Genomic DNA, 19,543 nt, shown 5'->3' on the forward strand with positions numbered 1-19,543 from the left:
GGTTCAGAAACGTGTGTGCTAGTGCATCTTCACTGTATTTGCCGGGACTGTCAGCCCATTGTACTGCTGACCTAGCTAATTCTTGTTCATCCATGGAATCGAGCATATGGTACCCCCTTCGGTCTCGGAGTAGTTTATCAGCAGCTTGGAATAGGTGTTCAGGAGACTTTATATTTAACATAGGGGCTTGAAAATTTCTGTTATATTCTGGACGTATCGGACGTATTGGATCATTAAAACATCTGGTATTATTAAAAGATCTTCCTTTACCTACATAAGCCATTGTCTCTAAGTGTCCTGTGGGCATTTCTGATTCTTCGTCCTCCTCTCCCTCTGATTCATGTTGGTCTGTCTCTAATCTTTCTTTATGTATTCGTTCTACTTCTTTGCGGATCTTTCGGCACATAACTACTATACATGTCTGTTTATCGTGTTTCCCTTCTGATATATTCTGACCCCATTTGGTAAGTACTTGTATTTCCTTCTGCTCTACCTCAGGCCTGTCTTGGTTTCTGATCACACAGTTTATGAAGAAGCGTAACAGTTGTCTCTGTACATCCACTTTCTGGTATTCCATGGCTTCGTCAATACTTTCAGGGCCTCGCCCTGATTGGACAAAGTGATATATATTGTCTAAATGTGCCACCATTCCTGGTAGCGTCGCTAAATACCTTGAAGCTCGTCGTATACGTAGTGATGACAGCAGCATACCGTCCCGTCTACCTGGCACAGGATCATATCTACAATCTACTAGATGCTCTTTAAACATGTCGGAAGTTGCTAGTTGGGGTGTACGTTCGTATGCTAAATCTCTAAGGGAAAATTTATTTCCTCGGGGTGGCGTGGCAAAAATTTCTGTCGTACCTCCTGTCGCACCGTCTGAGGTGCTAGGCACGAAAGGATTTGTTGGATGTAAGATAGAAACTGTAGATGTAGGAAAAGCGGTAGAAACAGATGGGCCTGTGGGAATGTGCGTAGGAGTTTGTTGTTGCGGGGATACAGACGGATGATCTTGGCGTTGAGCACCATCGATGGGCGGTGCGTGTGGCGGAGCATTAGCATATTCAGGAGCTACATCATCTAAATAGGAAGAAAGGAAAACGTCTTTTGCTGTTTTGGGATGTGCTTTTATCGGGAGTAATGGAGGCGTCAAGTCTTTCGGTATTTCCGGGGTGACCTGGGGTAACCCTTCGGCCAGAAGAGGATACATACCATTCATAAGAGTGTTTCGTTGTCTATCTATTTGTTCTGCTTTTACTCGGGTACCTTCCTCAACTAATATATTTTCTCGGGCTTTATTCGAATTCTCCCTACTTTTCTCTTCCTGTCTGAGCGCTTTTTCTGTACGTCTATATGATTCTTTACGCCATAATTCAATGGCATCTTTCTGTGACTGTCTGGCTTTATTTTTCCATAATACTTCTTCTACTCTCATGATGCAATCTGCATCCCAGGTCCCAGCTGCGGGCCATCTCTGACTTTCTGGTAAATCTTTGGTGTAGTCCACCCATAAATCAAGAAATAATACGGCATCTAGGCCATGTTTATGATACATAAAGTACCCTGGAGTGTCCCTAGGCGGAATGGGAACAGCTTCTTCGAGTACCCCTTTTCTGGTTTTGATCTGTCTTAATTTTGAAAAGAGCGGCATTTTTAGACCTTATTACTTAATCTAGAACACACTTAATACAATAAACACAATAATGAACAATCATTCACACCACAATATGTAGAACATATTAAAACATTTAACATTTAACATTTAATCGAACGATGATAACTAATAGAAAACTAGTTACTGACATAATACTAACACTAGATAATACTGAATTATATGCAAGACATACTAGATATACTGCTAAACAGTACAGATACACTGCTGAAACAGTGCAGACCGGATTTGTGTACCCAAACCCGTCTTGACCGGCACAACCTATGTGCACGTCTGAATGCCTCCCCGGCAACGGTACTCACCGGGTAGCACGGAACGGAAGGCCTCGGAACTGAACTGAACTGGACCGGACTGGACTGGACTCGACTCGGAACTTCGGAACCTGGTGGGCCTCTGTATACCTCGGATCTTGCTCTCTCAGCTAGGCTCTGGTCGGGATACTTCGCACTTCTCACCGCCTCGTCTGGGTGTTGATCGCAGCCTCAGTCACCCCCGCTTGGCCGGAGGGAGATACAGGAAATCCTGCAGGTACGCGTTGTTGTCCGTCCAGCTGTGGCAGGAGACCGGGCCTGCAACGCACCTCCGACGCGTGAGATGAGAAAGTGTCCCTGTTCGGGCGCCAATTTATGTGGTAAATATTTTATTACCGGTACTATTTTTTATGCGGTAAAGTCTAGTAAGAATAACTCAGTATAAATAAGAGGCAGAATCCGTGGTATTAGAGGTTCTGAAAGGCTTTATTCCTCTATAAAGGAATTATGGTTCGAACCATAGGCATCAAATTCCATCACCACGAGGGTTCAGGAAGGGAAGGCAATACATTATTGACAAGTAAAGATATTTATATGAAAAGCATTACATTAAGACAGATGCAGGAGGCGTAACAGCTGATAATATAGATAATACTACACATACGTAATAAAAAAAGGCGTAAACATAGGCGTAAACTAAAAACGTCATTAAACATGATGTCACAGGTGGGTGGATCCATAAAAGAATCCTGCAATGTCAGCAGAAATACTTGGCAGAGATGCGTGCGCAGCCGCATGACGTGTGATTGACGTGCAACTAGAGGGTGAAGGGGACTTGACATTTAGCTCTACATGTGGAGACAGAAGTCTGAGGGGTCATGTCAACCTAATCCCAAATCATATCTAATATCTTATGTTTAAAGAACTGTATTATCCAAAAAGAAAGGTCTCTCGGACGGAATCTATTCTATACTGACTGTTAGTGCGTGTACAAGCGTCTATGTGTCTACGTGAGATGCGAGGGGGCAGGAATCTTCCATAGTAACAGGGGCTATGAATTACTTGCGTGAGGACAGTGAGGCCTGGCCCTTTGCTTGGTAGCTGGAAGAATGTTTACCTAAACTACTAGACAGGAATGCATCGGATGAGGAGCGGAGCAGATAATCTTGAAGGTGAAATACAGTTTTTGGCAGGCAACAAGCCGGATCAGGCACCGTTAGCCGCGCAGGGAGTAGGACAAAGTTCATGGGTACAGATGCGGGCTCGGACTGGAGCTTTCAGAGGCAGAAGGCAGGAAAAGGCTTGATGGCAGAATTCAGGGCCTACTCGCCTGAACTGTAAAACATGGAAAGTGAACCACATAAAGTCGGTGGCCTTTCATACTTAGGAACGGAATATCCGACTCATTCATGGCGGATCTGAAAGAGGACATGTTGACGGTGGACGCACATGTATTTGCGTCTTCATAACTGGAACTGGAGGGAACATACATGTACTTGTAGCATGTACATGGAGCCGTTGGGGTCTAAGATAGGGGACATAACTGATCATAAAATTCATATTTCCTCAGGCTATGAAGTTTTCTCCTAACAACTTGAGAGACCGGGTTAGAAACCAGTCCTAGGCTGACTCATTTCTAAGTATAGAACGGTGCTTTTTTGCCGATGAGAGAGGGTGATTACATCCCAGAGGGTATACTAGCAGTCTGACATGGTGTTTCTAAGTACACGAAGACATACGAACATCAGCATGGCGAGGGTGACCATATAACAGGCTGAAATAGAGCATTCAGGGCTGAGTATTGATAAACATGGAGAGAAAAGATGAGAGTGGGAATAGCTAGAGTTTGGCCTGAGTAGTATGACACTGGCGACAATTGAGGTATCGTAATTGACAAACAGAGCTCCTACACAAGAATACTTTGAGTAATTATTTAAAATTATTAACAGATTGGCATTACGGTGGAATGCCGCACAAAACCACGAGGACTCACATAAGGAGCCTATTGGTGACCTCATTGACTGAGCTGGTACGCGAGGCCAAGGCTCTACGAGGGTAAGGTAGTAACGATTCATTGATCCATGCAATAGAGCCCGTGTTGATCTAGGAAGAAGGGATGAACACCATGGTAAAGTGTTGTGTGTGTATGTTTTTTACTTTTGGCAGTCTCCAAATGTGATTTTATGAAGTGTCCCTATCGTGTGCCAAGCGACTGTTGTTGCCCTGACGAAATCGCCAAAAAGACTCCAGGCGATGAAACATGTTGGCATATAAGAATGGTATGCGTATTTAGCAAACCTTTTTAAGCATTGAAGTAGGTGCACTCCTAAGGCGGAATAAAGTTTGAACCTATAGTGGGTGTACCTGTTTCACTTTTTAATCATCACTATTAAGTCGCACCACTTGTTTTTGTTGGCTTTATCTTTTGGACACCTCGTTATTATTATTTTGGAGCGTGATGGCTACCGATGATGAGAAGAGTGGGCAAAGCTGACGAGTACCAGCCAGCAGGCTCAATTGGGGTTGCGCACGTGAGGTGCCATCACGTCTCTTTCACATTTTTTTCACATCCATGTGTCTATTCACGGTTCTCTCACTAGACAATCGAATTGAGAAACCCCAGGTGTACTACACATGAGTTTAGACACCTTGACGATCATTTGGGAGACTACTTTGAGTAAAACCGTTTATCGTTTTCTGTTTTTAAATAAAGTGAAGGTAGCTAACTAGTTGGCAACTACCCCAAATGAGTTTCCGATTAAGGGGAGTACTAAAGACCTAAAAGGTTAGAACCAATCTGTATGGCATTTAAACCTTCTGAAACCTAGGTCTTTGTAGCGACAGGCTATAAGAACCCAGCCAACCAAAAGCACATCCTGACATACCAAGCAACAAAGGCCTGACCAGGGAGGGCGGGCGGGAAGTATGACTGGGTCGAGGACGAGTAGGACTAAGAGTAATGGGGATTACCGGTAAGTAATCATAGCATTACCTCTACGTCCCTCGTCCTCGACCCAGTCATCACTAATGAGGCATACCAAAGCACCCCCAACAACAGGCCTTTGGCAAACCACACAGAAAACAGAGACCGAACACAAAGAGGCGTGCAGCAAAAAATAGTTTAATGAAAAAACACAGAATCAGGGAGGCGGAACAACCTCCACAGCACGCAACACACCACTACCGAAATTGGGTCGGTCAGACAGAGCACAATTCAAGCGATAGTGCCTCACAAAAGTAGACTCAGAGGCCCACGTCCCAGCCCGACAGATTTCATCAAGGGAAACCCCATGAAAAGCAGCCCAGGAAGCAGAAACACCCCTAGTGGAACGGGCCTGAACACCAGAAGGGCAAGGCAAACCAGAACCCTGATAAGCCAAAGAAATAACAGACTTGATCCAGCGACCAAGAGTAAGCCGAGACGCAGCTTTACCCTGATCAGCCAAACCAAAAGTCACAAAAAGGGAGTCCGAGGAACGGAACCCCGCAAACCGTGCAACATAAAGGGATAAAGCACGCCGCACATCCAAAGAGTGAAGCAACAACTCAGCAGGGGAAGAAGGAGAAGGACAGAAAGAAGGAAGAATCAACTCCTGAGAGCAATGAAACCTAGAACGAATCTTGGGAACAAAACCAGGATCCAAAGAAAGGACCACCGCGTCATCCAAGAAACGCAAAAAGGGAGGAGAACAACGCAAAGCAGTGACTTCACCCAACCGCCTGGCAGAAGTCACAGCAACCAAAAACGCCACCTTAAAAGAGAGAAACTTAAGGTCCACCGACTCCAATGGCTCAAAAGGAGCAGACTGCAGAGCACCCAAGACCAAAGAGAGATCCCAAGGAGGAACCGGAGAGCGTGAAGAAGGAGATGACAGAGAGAAACTCCGGAACAAACGGGAAACCAACAAACCATCCGCAGGAGGAAGAGAAGCCGGATCCCGGAAAGCCCGAAGAGCAGCCCACTGGCCCCTCAGAGTAGACAAGGCATATTTCTTCTGAAACCCATCCAAGAAAAACTGCAGAATGGAAGCGATAGGACAAGAGACAGGAGAGAGACCAAGCCCCGCACACCAAGAGGAGAAAGAAGCCCAATGTTTAGAGTAGGAGGACAAAGTGGAACCCCTACGAGACCCTTGCATCACAGTGATGAGGTGATCAGGCAAACCCCGGACCCCAAGCGACAACCGTTCAACCTCCAAACCGCCAAGGTGAGAGGGACCAGGAGGGAAGGGGAGGGGGACCTCAGGGGAGACGGATAACGTGGCAGAATCCAAGGAGGGCCCACCGCCAGGCTCAACAACAAAGGGAACCAGGACCTCCGCGGCCAGTGAGGCAAGACCGCTACCACCTGGGCACCCAACCTCTGGACCTTCAGCAAGAAGGCAGGAATCAGGGGGAAGGGGGGGAAGGCGTACAGCAACCAAGGGGGCCACCGAAGAGACAACGCCTCCACCCCCCAAGCACCCAACTCCGGGGCCCGAGAACAAAACAGGGGGAGTTGAGCATCCGCCCGGGAGGCAAACAAGTCCAGCAGGGGAGTCCCGAACCTCCGACAGATCAACCGGAACACCCTGGGGGAGAGACACAGGGAGAGGGAAGATGGAAACCTGCGACTCAAGGCGTCCGCCACCACATTGTCTACCCCCCAGATATGCTGAGCTGAGAGAGCCAGAAGATGACGCTCCGCCCAACCTGCAATCGCACAAGCCACCAAATTCAAGGAAGGGCTGCGAGTACTGCCCTGGTGGTTGATGTAAGCCACAGTCACGGTGTTGTCCGACCTCACCAGGACATTGCACCCCAGCAGACGGGAATGGAAGAAACGAAGAGCCCTGGCCACAGCAGACAGTTCCCTCCAATTGGACGAGCGACGGGACTCCATCCGGAGCCAGCGAGCCTGAACAGACCACTGTCCCAACGTGGCCCCCCAACCGGCCGCACTGGCATCCGTCGTCAACACCAAAGGGGGCGGCAGGTGAATCCACATCCCCTTTGAGAGATTCGCGGAATCCAGCCACCACTGGAGATCCGACACCACCCCCAAGGACACAGGCACAGACAGAGCATAGTCCTGAACTGGAAACGGCACCCAACGCTGAACATGCCACAGCAGAGGCCGCAGATGAACCCTGGCCCAGGGCACCGTGAAGACAGTAGCGGCCATATGACCCTGAACCTCAAGCCACTGAAGAAGGGGGGCCGCAGCCTGGGACAACAAGATCCGCAACAGGGACTGAAGACGCCGAATCCGAGAATCCGGCAGGAACACCTTGCCCAGGACGGAGTCGAAGATGGCCCCAATGAATGTCCGTCGAGTGGCAGGGAGAAGCTGGCACTTTGGAAAGTTCACCAGAAAACCATGACTTTCTAGCGTAAGGATGGTCAAAGAAAGGTGCTGAGTCATGACTTCCGGGGAAGGAGCCTGGAGCAGCCAATCGTCCAGGTAGGGGAACACCGACACCCCCCGGAGGTGAAGAAGGGCCACCAACGGAGCAACCACCTTGGTGAACACCCGGGGAGCGGACCGGAGACCAAACGGAAGGACACAGAACTGCCAATGATGACCCTCCAGGCAGAAACGCAGGTACATCTGATCCTCCCGGGCCACCGGCACATGAAGGTAGGCGTCCTGAAGATCCAGAGTAGCAAACACCCAACCTGCTTGAATCAGGGGAACCACCCGCTGCAAAGTCTCCATCTTGAACGGGATCTTCCTCACAAACAGGTTCAGGCCCTGGAGATTGATGAAAATCCGGAACCCCCCCGTGACCTTCGGAACCAGGAAGACAATCGAATAGGTCCCCAGACCCCACTCCAACCGGGGAACGGGAACAATAGTGTTCTTGAAAAACAGGGCCTGAGCACCGTCCCGCAAGGATTGGCGACGGGAGCGGCACAAGGGAGTCGGAGTCCGCACCACACCCGAGGGAGGCGGAGGGGACAGGAACTCGATCCGATACCCCCGGTCCAGGACATCCAGCACCCACTGATCCGAGGTTGACAGACGCCAGGCTGGAAGGAACAACCTCAATCTCCCACCAACCATGGGCGTCACTCCAGCGGGACCCACGAACGGAGGGGCATAGTCAGGAACGCTGCGGCCCAGGACCAGCATCACGAGGAGGCTTCTTCTGGAACTTCCGAGGGAAACCACGACCAGCTCCACGAGAACCTTTAAAGGAGGACTGCTGAAACCGGAAAGGTTGACGAAAAGACTTGGCCTGCGAAGAGGAAAAATCCTTACGTGAAGGTTGCCTCCGGAAGGAAAAGGAATGTTTACGCTCCTTAAACACTTTATGCAGTCCGTCTTCCAAGGCATCCCCAAAGAGATGAGGGCCGGTAAAGGGCAAACGCAAGGCCATGGACCTCTGGGCGGCATCAGTATTCCAACCTTTCAGCAACAGATTCCTACGAGCCGCGATAGAGGAACCACAAGACAGAGCAGAAGCACGCCAAAGAGCCAAACCAACTGCCGACCTGTTAGCAGATCTCGAAACTCTACAACTAAAGTTACTAGGCCATCTCTCCACTCACACAAAGGGACATTTGCTAGATCCGGTATTTACCAACATCACCGATCTCACTGTCCTCGATCCCATTCCAGTACCCTGGACTGACCATTTTTTAGTCCCAATTAACTGGCAGCTAATCCGTACCTCACATCCTACTGCCCCTCCTAGCAAACCTTCTCGTCCCTGGTCCAAACTAGATGTAGAAACCTGGAAACATCTTCTAGAGAGCTCCCCCCCGGAACTTGATGCTAACCCTATTTGCGCTGACGCACAATTCGCAGCTTGGATAAACGATACCTTGGACAAAACCCTTCCGAAAAAAATCTCTAGTAACCCACGGAACAAAGCCACCTCCCGCTGGTTCACGAGTGAATTACGGCTTCTAAAAAAAACCTGCAAGAGATCAGAAAGAGACTGGAGAAAAAACTTTGATCCCACAAAAAAAACTGAATATAAAATAACCCTCCTTACCTACAAAAAAGCACTTAAAGCTGCCCAAGTCAATTACTTTGAGGAGAAAATAAGATCAGCTACCAACTCATCACGAGAAACGTTTCAAATAGCCAAGAAACTCCTCAAAGTACCGGAGCCTCCACCTTTGGTAGAACCCTCAACCACTCGCTGCAATGAACTCGCAGAATTCTTCAATTAAAAAATCTCCAACATTATTAAATCCCTTCCCCCTACTTCTCCGGACGCCTACTCAGCCCCCCCTGACGCTGATCAACCCCCTCCCCCACAAATAGCAACCACTGTTTTGCTGTCAGACATCACTCCTTTGACAACTGACACCACTCTTCTTATACTCAATTCCATCAAAAGTGGTAGCCCCACTGACCCTGCTCCACTCAACACCCTGAAACTAGTCGGTCCTACCATTCTACCCCATTTGACTAAACTAATTAACAGTTCACTCACCCTCGGCATCGTCCCTCCTAGCTGGAAAAGAGCAATGGTTAAAGCTCTGCTCAAAAAACCTCATCTTGACCCGCTGGAACTGGGTAACTACAGACCGATCTCCCTGCTCCCAGGCATTAGTAAAATAGCCGAGAAGCATGTTAACCTCAGCCTCTCCCACCATCTCGAAACTAATGGACTACTGGAACCCTCTCAAACAGGATTCAGGCCAGGCCAGAGCACAGAAACTGCAATCTTGGCAGTAGTCGAAGAGGCAAGGAAAATCATGGACTCAGGAGGATCAGTGGCAGTGATCCTTCTGGACCTCAGTGCTGCCTTCGACACCGTCAACCACTCAACGCTGATCCAAAGGCTCAGCAACCTTGGAATCGCAGGTATGGCCTTGGCCTGGCTAAAATCCTTCCTCGAGAGCAGATCCTTCCAGGTGGCCGATGGCACCTTCACATCCAGACCCACGGCCATCAGCTGCGGGGTCCCTCAGGGCTCATCTTTGAGCCCGACCCTTTTTAATGTCTATATGTCCCCCCTTGAGAAAGTCGTCATTCCCTTCGGAATTAAGCTCTTGACCTACGCTGACGACACTCAGCTGGTGGTATCCTTAAGCCAGCAAAACCATTCCCTCTCCAACCTCCAAACCTGCCTTATTGAAATAACAAATTGGATGAACACTTCCCATCTCAAACTAAATAATGACAAAACTGAGATAATGATTCTAGGTAACAAATCTCTTTATCACCCCACATCCTTATGGCCCCCAACCATGGGTCCCCCCCCTGTTCCTAAACAAGAAATAAAGAGCCTAGGGATATGGCTAGACGAAGGCCTTAACTTCTCAGCCCAGGCAAGGAAAACGGCGGGTACGTGTTACGGCCTCCTAAAATCAGCCAGGAAAGTTTTACCCCTACTCCCGGCACAGTCCGGCAAACTCCTTGTTCACGGTCTTGTACTGTCCCGCCTGGACTATGGGAATGCCCTGTATTTGGGCGCCCCCAAAAAAGTACTGTCTAAACTTCAGACAATACAAAACGCCGCAGCTTGCATCCTCACAGGAACCCATCGGCGCTGCTCAGCCAAACCATCCTTAAATGCCTTACACTGGCTCCCCATCAATGAAAGAATACAATTTAAGGCTCTCTGTACCACTCACAAAATTTTACATGGCAAGGCCCCCCCCATACTCCAAAACTTCATCTCACCTCACACCACCACTAGAACGCTTCGATCCTCCAACTGCAATCTAGCTTCTGTACCTAGAATCAAGAAAACCCGCTCGGGTGGTCGAATGTTCTCATATAATGCATCCAAATTATGGAATACTCTCCCCCCTAACCTTAGAGCGCAACCCAATCTTCTCTCATTCCGCAGAGCACTTAAAACTTGGCTATTTCCATGAGGGCCTCCCTCAGCAGGTTCTTGTCATTAGCGCTGGGACGCTCACGGGCAGCCATGCGCTTTACAAATCAGTAAATAATAATAATAATAAATAATAGGGAGCATGGCTTCACCAGGTACGGGAACGTTTCCTGGGAAAATACAGGAGGTGGATGGAGGGTATCGAGAACTTGAGAAGGGTAAAAAATAGCTGGTTGGTCTGGTAAGGCAGAATGGCATGAGATTCACACTGGGTGTTGGAGATGGTGCTGTAAGAAAATCTCAGTCATTACCCTTCACCCCTTGTACTAAGAAGAGACAACTTTGGAGAAAATGCTTAAACCAGTCCACTTACCTGTGGTCTCTATTTTTCTTCCAAGAGCGCATTTCAATCAGGTGGTCCAGATCTCCATATCACCTATAAGGAAAAGAAAAAGAAGAAATTAAGGAAGAACCGTATAGACTGGTATTATTATATCACTTAAACTATCAATAAACCAACAAAGTCAACCTTAACACGCTCATCCGTGAATTAATTAACCCCCGACTCATTACATGTGGTGGCGAATGCGGGTATAAGCCATTTGATATAAAATGGAAACCCTGATTCAACAATGGTAAAATATGGAATTTTCTGGATGGAAATTGGAAAAGTTGTAGGGAAGTAGAGCCTAGAATTAAGTATTGTAAAGAAGCGATGCAATGTTCTTTTATTATGATTAGTCATTTCCTACGGGATATAAACCCCAGAGATATAATTGCAACTATAGAACTCGTTGAGGATCTGATAGAATCCAAGACCTGTAAATCGATTAGTTGCTGGGTTTCCTCCTTACGCAACCATACTCTATGGCAAAGAAAATCTCCAGATATCCATTGCAACTTGGCATAGGATTAACAAGTTTAATTTTACCCAGCTAAAAGGGTCCAATGTGCGCCAAATGCAATTTTATACCAAGTGGCTTCTTACAGAACTCCCACTTTCCTCCATAAAATTAACCCGCAGATTTCCGCAAATTGTCTTTGTTGTGATGTGGAGGTAGGGGAAAATAGGACCCATATTATATGGGCCAGCCCAAGGTTACAACAGTTTTGGGATGAGATTAATCAATTCTGTACTTATACACTACAATTAAAGCACCCGTTAGACGCTCATACAGTAATTTTAGGGTACTCATCTGACCTAAATGTTGCCATTTAAAAAAAATCAATTGTATATTATTGCTTTAACAGCCAGATCCTTAATTCTTCAAAGGTGGCGATTTTAGGAAATTCCAAAATTCCAACATTGGTGGTCCAAATTATGAAGAATCAAGGAGTCTGAAAAGAGGAATGCAATAAGATCTGGTTCATACAGGAAATTCTTAAAACTTTGCGAAATATTCAGCTAGGAGTTCTATAGTTACATGTGAAGTGTAAAAAAAACAAAAAAGGTAAAATGAATTACTTTTTGTATTATTGTATTAATTTATTTATCAAATATACAAAATTAATTTTTTTTACTCATTCTCAAATGTTAAAAAGGATTATAATGATGTAATTACTTTGTCAATTGCTTTTTGTTTTTATGTAATTATGGACTTTGTAATGGGTGAACTCTCAATAAAAACTCGTCCGAGAATTAATTAACCCCTGCCTCATTAGATGTGGTGGAGAAAAACTAGAATGGGCCCTAGAACAGCAAATATTGGTGGCCAACGGAGACCGGGAACTCTTTCGTGAAGCCCTCAAAACTCAGGCTGAAGAATTACACAAAGTATCAGCGGATCAATTTCAATTAACCTCTAGCATGGTAGGGACTAGAAGCCCCTCATCTATGGGATAGAATATAGCATTACAAAAATATGTTATAGGAGAGGATCCTGACGCTTTTCTCACCAACTTTGAGAGAGCCGCTCTTGCTTGTGGATGGCCCAAGGACAAGTGGCCTTTCTTCCCAGCTTCTTTTATCACAGGGGAAGCCCACATGGCCTATCAAATATCCAACGCCCATGGACCCACCCGTATGAAGAAATTAAACAAATTATACTAGACCACTTGGGGATGGACTGTGAGTCATACAGGGTAAAATTTTAAAAAGGGAGGGGAACCCCCAATGATACACCAAAGACATCATATTTCAAGCTCAAAATGGCTGCTGAGAAATGGCTGAAACCAAATGAGAATAGTAAGGAAGAAATAATGGAGTTAATATGTTTAGAACAATATATAGAGGTCCTTCCAATGGCCACTCAAAGATTGCTAAGACAACCTCCTCACCTTACGGCACAAAAAGCCGTAGCAATTGCCACCACCTTCTCCCGAGCCAAACCATGTGTATATACTTGGGAAACTGACAAACCACATTGAAATAATTTTACAAGAGGGGGAGGGAGGACAGAAAATGGCTACGAAACCTGAAGTCCCCTTACAAAAAGTGCCTCAATGTTACGAATGCAGTGACTGGGGCCATATAGCAGATTGTGTCCGGCAAAAAAAACAAGGAGGTGAACCAATGGAGGTCAGCCATGCCCCCAGTCTATTTTATATACCCAGGAGCCTACTTTTATGTAAGTCTTCAGGTCAATGACAAGTGGGTTATAGCCCTATTATATCCAGGTTCTAAGCAGTTGGTGGTCAAGGGGGATTTGGTCCATTCATCACAAATACTTCCTGGGAGAACTGTAAGAATCAGGTGCGTCCATGGTGACATAAAAACCTAACTAGTTGCCAACCTCACTGTAAAAACGCAGAAAGATCAAAAGATGGAGATCGAGGTTGGGGTTTTATGAACTCTCCCGGAGGATCTCATATTGGGTACTGATAACCCTGAATTCCTTGAGATGTTTCTTGACAATTTAGCTCTCCCAACTCCCAACAAAATTAACCCCAGCGAACCTTCTCCTAAGAACACACTCCTTACAGCAGAACCTTGGGAAACAGATAGAAATTTCCAGTTTTCTCAAAGTAATGATTCTACTGTACAATATGCATGGCAAGAGTCAAGGCGAAACGCACACAATCCCTCACCTTCTTTTCCCCAATTTGTCATAAAAAGGGCTCATTATATAGAATAGGCAAGACCACAGATCATCCACAATTATTAGTCCCTAAAGAATTCAGTGAAAAAATGATATTCTTTGCGCATTCTCATCTGTCAGCAAGTCACACCGGAACTAAAAACTACCCAGGCGAGGAGGAGCCAAGATGGCGACCGGGAAGGCAGCGTAGACTCCCGGCTCCGTGAACCTCCGCATCCCGCACGGATATCCTGCACGAGATCCTCAACCTGTGCTATGCGGTCATGTTTCTGAAGGAGAGTGGCACCCGACTGTGTGACTCCGAGGCTTCTGGCTGCGGTATCGCCGGAGAAACTTTCATTTGAACTTTGCGGCCTGTGCGGCCCTGGAGCCGGGACCTCAAGTGGACGCCGTGGCCGGGTGGCAGTTCAACAACAGCGGCCTGTTGTGACTGGGCGGAGGCGGTCCACCGGAGCGGTGCCAAACTCGGCCTACATTCCGTCGTGGTCGTTTCTACTGTCAAGTGTAGCGGACCGAGTGCATGCCCGTGGGTGCACTTCTCAGATCCTCCGGTGGCTGCCCCTGCCTTTGATGGTGAGCTGCCCGGCCGCCGCCCGTATCCTGCCCTGATCATTGCGGGCCGCCCCCGGATTTTTACGGGAGCGGGTCCGTAGTGGGGACGACTATTGCCCGTGACCACGCAACGGATAACTTTTCGCCTGCCCCCGGAACCCGGTCACCAGCGACGTGGCCATCGAGACGCTTGTCCCAGGGTCCCGGCCCCGGTGAGGGTCGGGCATACTTGGCGGCCATCTTGTCGCGATGAAGCCTACCATCCTGTCCGCTGGGTCGCAGCGGGCTTGTGAGAGTGCGACTTTTGGGAGTGTGGCTGCGCGATCGCAGAGAGCTGTGCTGGGGTACGGCGACCTCCTCGAGGCCCTTGGTGCTCTTCACTCCTCCTTGATTCATGGTGTGGCGTCGGCGTTGGGGCAATGGCGGCCCGCCTGTCCGCACGTACACAGGGACTACCCACACTGCGCGCAGGAGGACACTTTGGCGGCCGCCCCTGAGGTTAGTGCACGGCTGGACACTCAGGCCAGTATGCTACAGTGTGTTCTTCCGGCTGAGGGCTTGATTTGTCCTGGAGGCATTGGACCTGAGTGGGATGTGGTAGCCTCGCCCCGTACGTGCCCTCCTGCGACCCAGGGACAACTCCAGCAATTATTGTCTGCTTTGGCTGCTTCTGCCTTCCTGGACCTTGAGTGCAGTGCATATCCTGGGGCAGCACTGGGAAGCCTGTTTCTCCACGCTGCGGACTGTGTTGATGCTCAGAGACTTCCACCCCACCTGTGTGCGTCGCTTCACGGACGTTTTTGGACAATCCTCTACCTTGGAACGTCGGATATGGTGCTGGGTCGAGGGGTAGGCATGGGCAGAATTCCAAAGAGTGGTCAGGGATAAGGCTGATCCTTCAGGGGTGGTCATCTAGTGGACGGGCGGGCTCAGGGGTTGCGTGCTCTCCTGGCATAGCTAACAGCATAATAGGTGCATAATGCTCCCCATCTTTCTTTGAGAAGATCGCTTTTGTGCTGTTTATTGTTCACTTTGGGGGACACTTACCGTGCGGGAGGGAGAAGCCGGGGGTATGTTTTGAAGGCCCTCCTCCAGTTTATTAATACTTTCTCTACCCCCCCGTCTGGTGGGGTTCTTTTCCCACTTCTTTTTCCCTATTCTCCTATATTTCGGGTCTGGTTCCAGGGCGACAGGCACACTGCTGGGGGGGGGGCCGTACTCATCTGCAGAGGTGCAGGGTGGGGGGTTGGGGGAGGGGATTCTTTCGTCTTTTATCTCTTTTTCTATGGCCTCCTTTTTCTTCTCTGATTCTTTTTGTTTTTCTTTTTCTGGGATCAGTGTGATACGCCTCCTTTGCTATGACTCGTTGCCGCTCCATGTGTACCACAATTTCCGGGGTGTTCTCCGGGAGTTCTGGCGGGGGACTGCAGGCGCAACTGCTTATGATATTCTTCCTTATCCTGATGTTCTTGTGTTTGCGCCATTGACCTAATAGATTGCTGTAAATCGTTTACATCTATTACTCTGCATATCTGTAATTGCTGTTTGAAAATTGTCTGGCACCTGATCCTTCTGCCTCGTTTCATTATAAAACGAAAACCTTTTTCTCCTGGTACCCTACTTACGCTGTTCACAGTATTAGCATTACGATTCTGCTACCCGATGTGCTGCCTGTGTCTACACTTGCCTGTTTTTGCTCCGATTGCTTAGCGGCCGGCCCCGGGGGGTTGTAGGCCCATACTTGTTCTCTATTGAACTGTCAATAAAGGTTTTCAAAAAAACAAAAAACAAAAAACTACCCAGGCCACATTACGCCATTTCTACTGGCCGGGAATTTATGCAACCATAAAAAAATATTGTCAGGAATGTGGTGTGAAGTGTGCAAAAAAAAGAATCCTTATAGACCTCCTCCAGACTCGCCCCATCATTGGAACTCCGTTCGAAAGAATAGGTATGGATTTACTAGGATCCCTTCCAAAATCGGCAAAAGAAAATCAGTATGCATTGGAAATTATGGATTATTCCACCAGATGCCCAGAAGCCATTCCGCTATGGTCCACCAAAGCCAAAGTGATCACACAACATCTAATAGAATTATCCTCACAGATCAGGTGAACACTTTCGTTTCCCAATTAATGAAACAAAATTGCCAAACATTGAACCTTACACACCTCAAAACCTCTGTCTATCATCAACAGACCAACAGCCTGGTCGAAAGATATACTGAGTCTTTAAAATTAACATTAAAGAAAATGTTAACCAGTGAAGCAAAAAATTGGGACCAACTTCTCCCGTTGGCTCTCTTTGTAATCAGAGGACAAACCCAAAGTAGTTTAGGGGGCTCTTCCTTTGAGCTACTGTTCGGGAAACAATCCCAAAGTCTACTAGAAATGACTAAAGATGTAGGGGAAAACAATACAGGAGAAGAGGCGGAATGGCTACTGTAATACGCTAACAAGTTAAAAAAAAAGAATAGGAAAACTCGGAGAACTGGCTCAATGTAACTTAGAAAAAAAGTCAGGTTAAACAAAAAGCAGTGTATGACAGAGGGAAAAAGTGGTGTAGTTACAAGCTAGATGACTGAGTAGTAGTACTGCTTCCCCCATCCACGAAAAAGATTGTCATTGTTGACAACACCCTATAAAATCACCGCAATAATAGGCACGGTCAATTACCATTTACAACTCACCACTCGGAAACAACAAAACGTACACATAAACTTGCTTAAACAAGCATTGGCATAGCCAATAGGTCTCGCCTTTGGGACCATATAAGTGGTTAGCCATGCAGCATACAAACTGCGAGTTTACAAACATTACAAAGAAGACAAAGCAACCAGTCACATTTTGTTTAACAATGGTAGTTGCGCTGGACATGTTTTTTAACCACGTGTACTTGAAGGTAGGTGCTTATAAATTGGCTCGACCTAAAAAAAGGAGGATGGAGAAACGCGGAGGGAGAGGAAGAAGTGAAGGTAAATGAGGAATAGGTGGAGAAGGGGAAGCAGAGAGACATGATGCAGTGCTATGTAGAAAGATGGAGCAATACAAGTGAGAGTGGAGAGAGCAGGGCGGCAAGATGAAGGGGAGAAGGAGATTAGTGCAGAGATTAATGTTAAAAGGTGACATGGAGGCAAAAGCAGTCAATAAAAAAAAGAGAGCGCATTAAAGACCACGAAGAGCTTTAAATTACACTGCGCATTGCCAGGCGCGAGCAGGCAGGAGAGAAGGGTGGGGAACGATAAGGGGTGGCGGGGGTGCGAGGGGGAGGGCAGGTGAAGGAGCGGGGGAAGACGGGGAGAGAGGAAGGGAAATGTATGAGTAGGGAAGAGGGGGAGAATGGGGAGGCGAAGAGAAGGCCGAGGAGAGAGTAAGTGGGGAGAGAGGGTCAGAAAATGAAGGTGCGCTGCAGGGATCTGAGAGGACGGGGTCAGAGGAGAGAACGGAGTGTGTATGGGGATGGGGTAGTGGTGAAATAGGTGTGATCCTGCAGGCACTTCTAGCAGGTGGCTCTTGTGAGCTGGGGGACTTGGGCTGTAGACTGTAGCTGTCAGATACGTGTTGGAAGTCAGCAGCATAGCAAGGATGCCCTGGGCATGGTGCAAGAAAGGATCATGTCCCCTTTGCTGCTGTTGGGGTAGTAAAAGACAGCAAGTACCAGGGTCCGCCGGGCCCCGGTGCCGCTGCACCAATGGCAGCTACGCCCCTACTGCACGTTGTAGTAGGCGCACTCTTGATAATGCTGTGATTTTTAGGACGCTGGAGGATGCTCCAACTACAAGCTAATACTAATAGGCTGCATGGAATCGCACAAGACTGAGCACCTGGAGTGGAATGGAGCACCCTGAAGCTGCAGTGCACTGCGCTGTACAAAATCGCCTAAACAACGCACTAGACTATAGGCAGTTACAATTGTCGGTCACCATTACTGACTTCTCTATACCTCCCAAGGCGCATAGAGTGGAGTCGAAACGTAGCATACAGCGCTTGAAGAAAAAAAACCTGAAATACATAACAGTATTAAACTCTGCTGAACGACACCCACAAACTGTGCCTTTAATATCAGAATGTCCTCTTTTGCTTGACAATTCGTGACAGGAAACCTTAATCACACGGAAAACATCAAAGGTGCTGAAGCATGTACGCTCGCACGGAAAACATCAAAGACACTGAAGCACTTCCGCTCACTCCCGCAGGCAAAACTCCGTGGGAGTGACCCTTACAAATATTAACCTGACCCAACAGGACGAGGAATACAGATGAAATATGTAACAGTATTAAACTCTGCTGAACGACACCCACAAACTGTGCCTTTAATATCAGAATGTCCAGTATTGCATGACAATTCGTGACAGGAACCCTTAATCACACGGAAAACATCAAAGACTGTAACACTGTACTTTACCCAGGAACAGCGACGGATATCTAATTGGCGCCTAGGCAGAGATTACGGAGACAAATCTGAGGCGGGCTCTGGGGCTGTGCCTGCTGATTAAATGTTATGCAAGCACATCTGCATGAGTTTTGGGAACAGCCGAAAATGCTAAGTTGGAGCGGTGCTTGCTGCGGCGCCAAAGGCTTTGTGAAGGGTGCCCACTCTCTTTTTAGCTTCACTACTTGCTCTGATATTTGAAACAAATGCTACAAAGTTGAAGTCTGCAGCTGTAGAACCGGCCCATCTGTAGCGGTATGTTGTGTTTGGCGCTACGTTATGGGCTTTTGTGTCTTCCTGTCGGAAAGACAAAACAGTCAAGTGTTAAAAGTACACGGGTCAAGGGCACATCGTCCGAAAATATAAGTATAACTATTAAAAATGTTAATCAGAACATATTCTGCAAAATGTGATTATTTCTGGGTCTGTTTCTGTCTAAAAACACTTAATTGGTGGGACCGAGGAGTGTGCCTCTGACCTGAATCATTATAGATATTTTCGTGGTCTTCGGTTGACCATAGTGCCGAGCGGAACTGACATCATTAGCTTTTTGAAGGCGGACGACGTCACATCACTGACACGCACGACGGCATAAAAAGGGAAAGCTCCAGATGGCGCCTCGGGCACTGAAAGCTGCCAGCTGCGCGCGTGCACGCTCGCGTGAACGCAAGCGCTAGGCCAGCTAGCAGCACTTTGAAAACTCACCTACTAAATGTCTCTCCGAGCAGCGCATGCGCGCTGACTCAGCGAGACCTAAAAATGGAAAGGTCCTATCCCAAACAGAATAAATATGATTCATGAAATAACCCCTATTAA

At 47.6% G+C, this 19,543-nt stretch overlaps 1 protein-coding gene across 3 annotated transcripts in view; it reads right to left on the reverse strand.

Annotated features, from left to right (window-relative positions):
• Positions 1–19,543, reverse strand: part of LOC146833370 (suppressor of cytokine signaling 1-like) — a 432,757-nt gene that overhangs the window by 228,647 nt on the left and 184,567 nt on the right. For all 3 annotated transcript variants that reach the window (XM_085601152.1, XM_085601151.1, XM_085601150.1), the window contains one exon: positions 11,080–11,142. The gene's annotated coding sequence lies outside the window, so the exon portion shown is untranslated. The remainder of the gene's footprint in view (positions 1–11,079; positions 11,143–19,543) is intronic.

The sequence above is a fragment of the Triturus cristatus genome, chromosome 4_2, assembly GCF_964204655.1.
Source record: "Triturus cristatus chromosome 4_2, aTriCri1.1, whole genome shotgun sequence".
Taxonomy (NCBI): domain Eukaryota; kingdom Metazoa; phylum Chordata; class Amphibia; order Caudata; family Salamandridae; genus Triturus; species Triturus cristatus.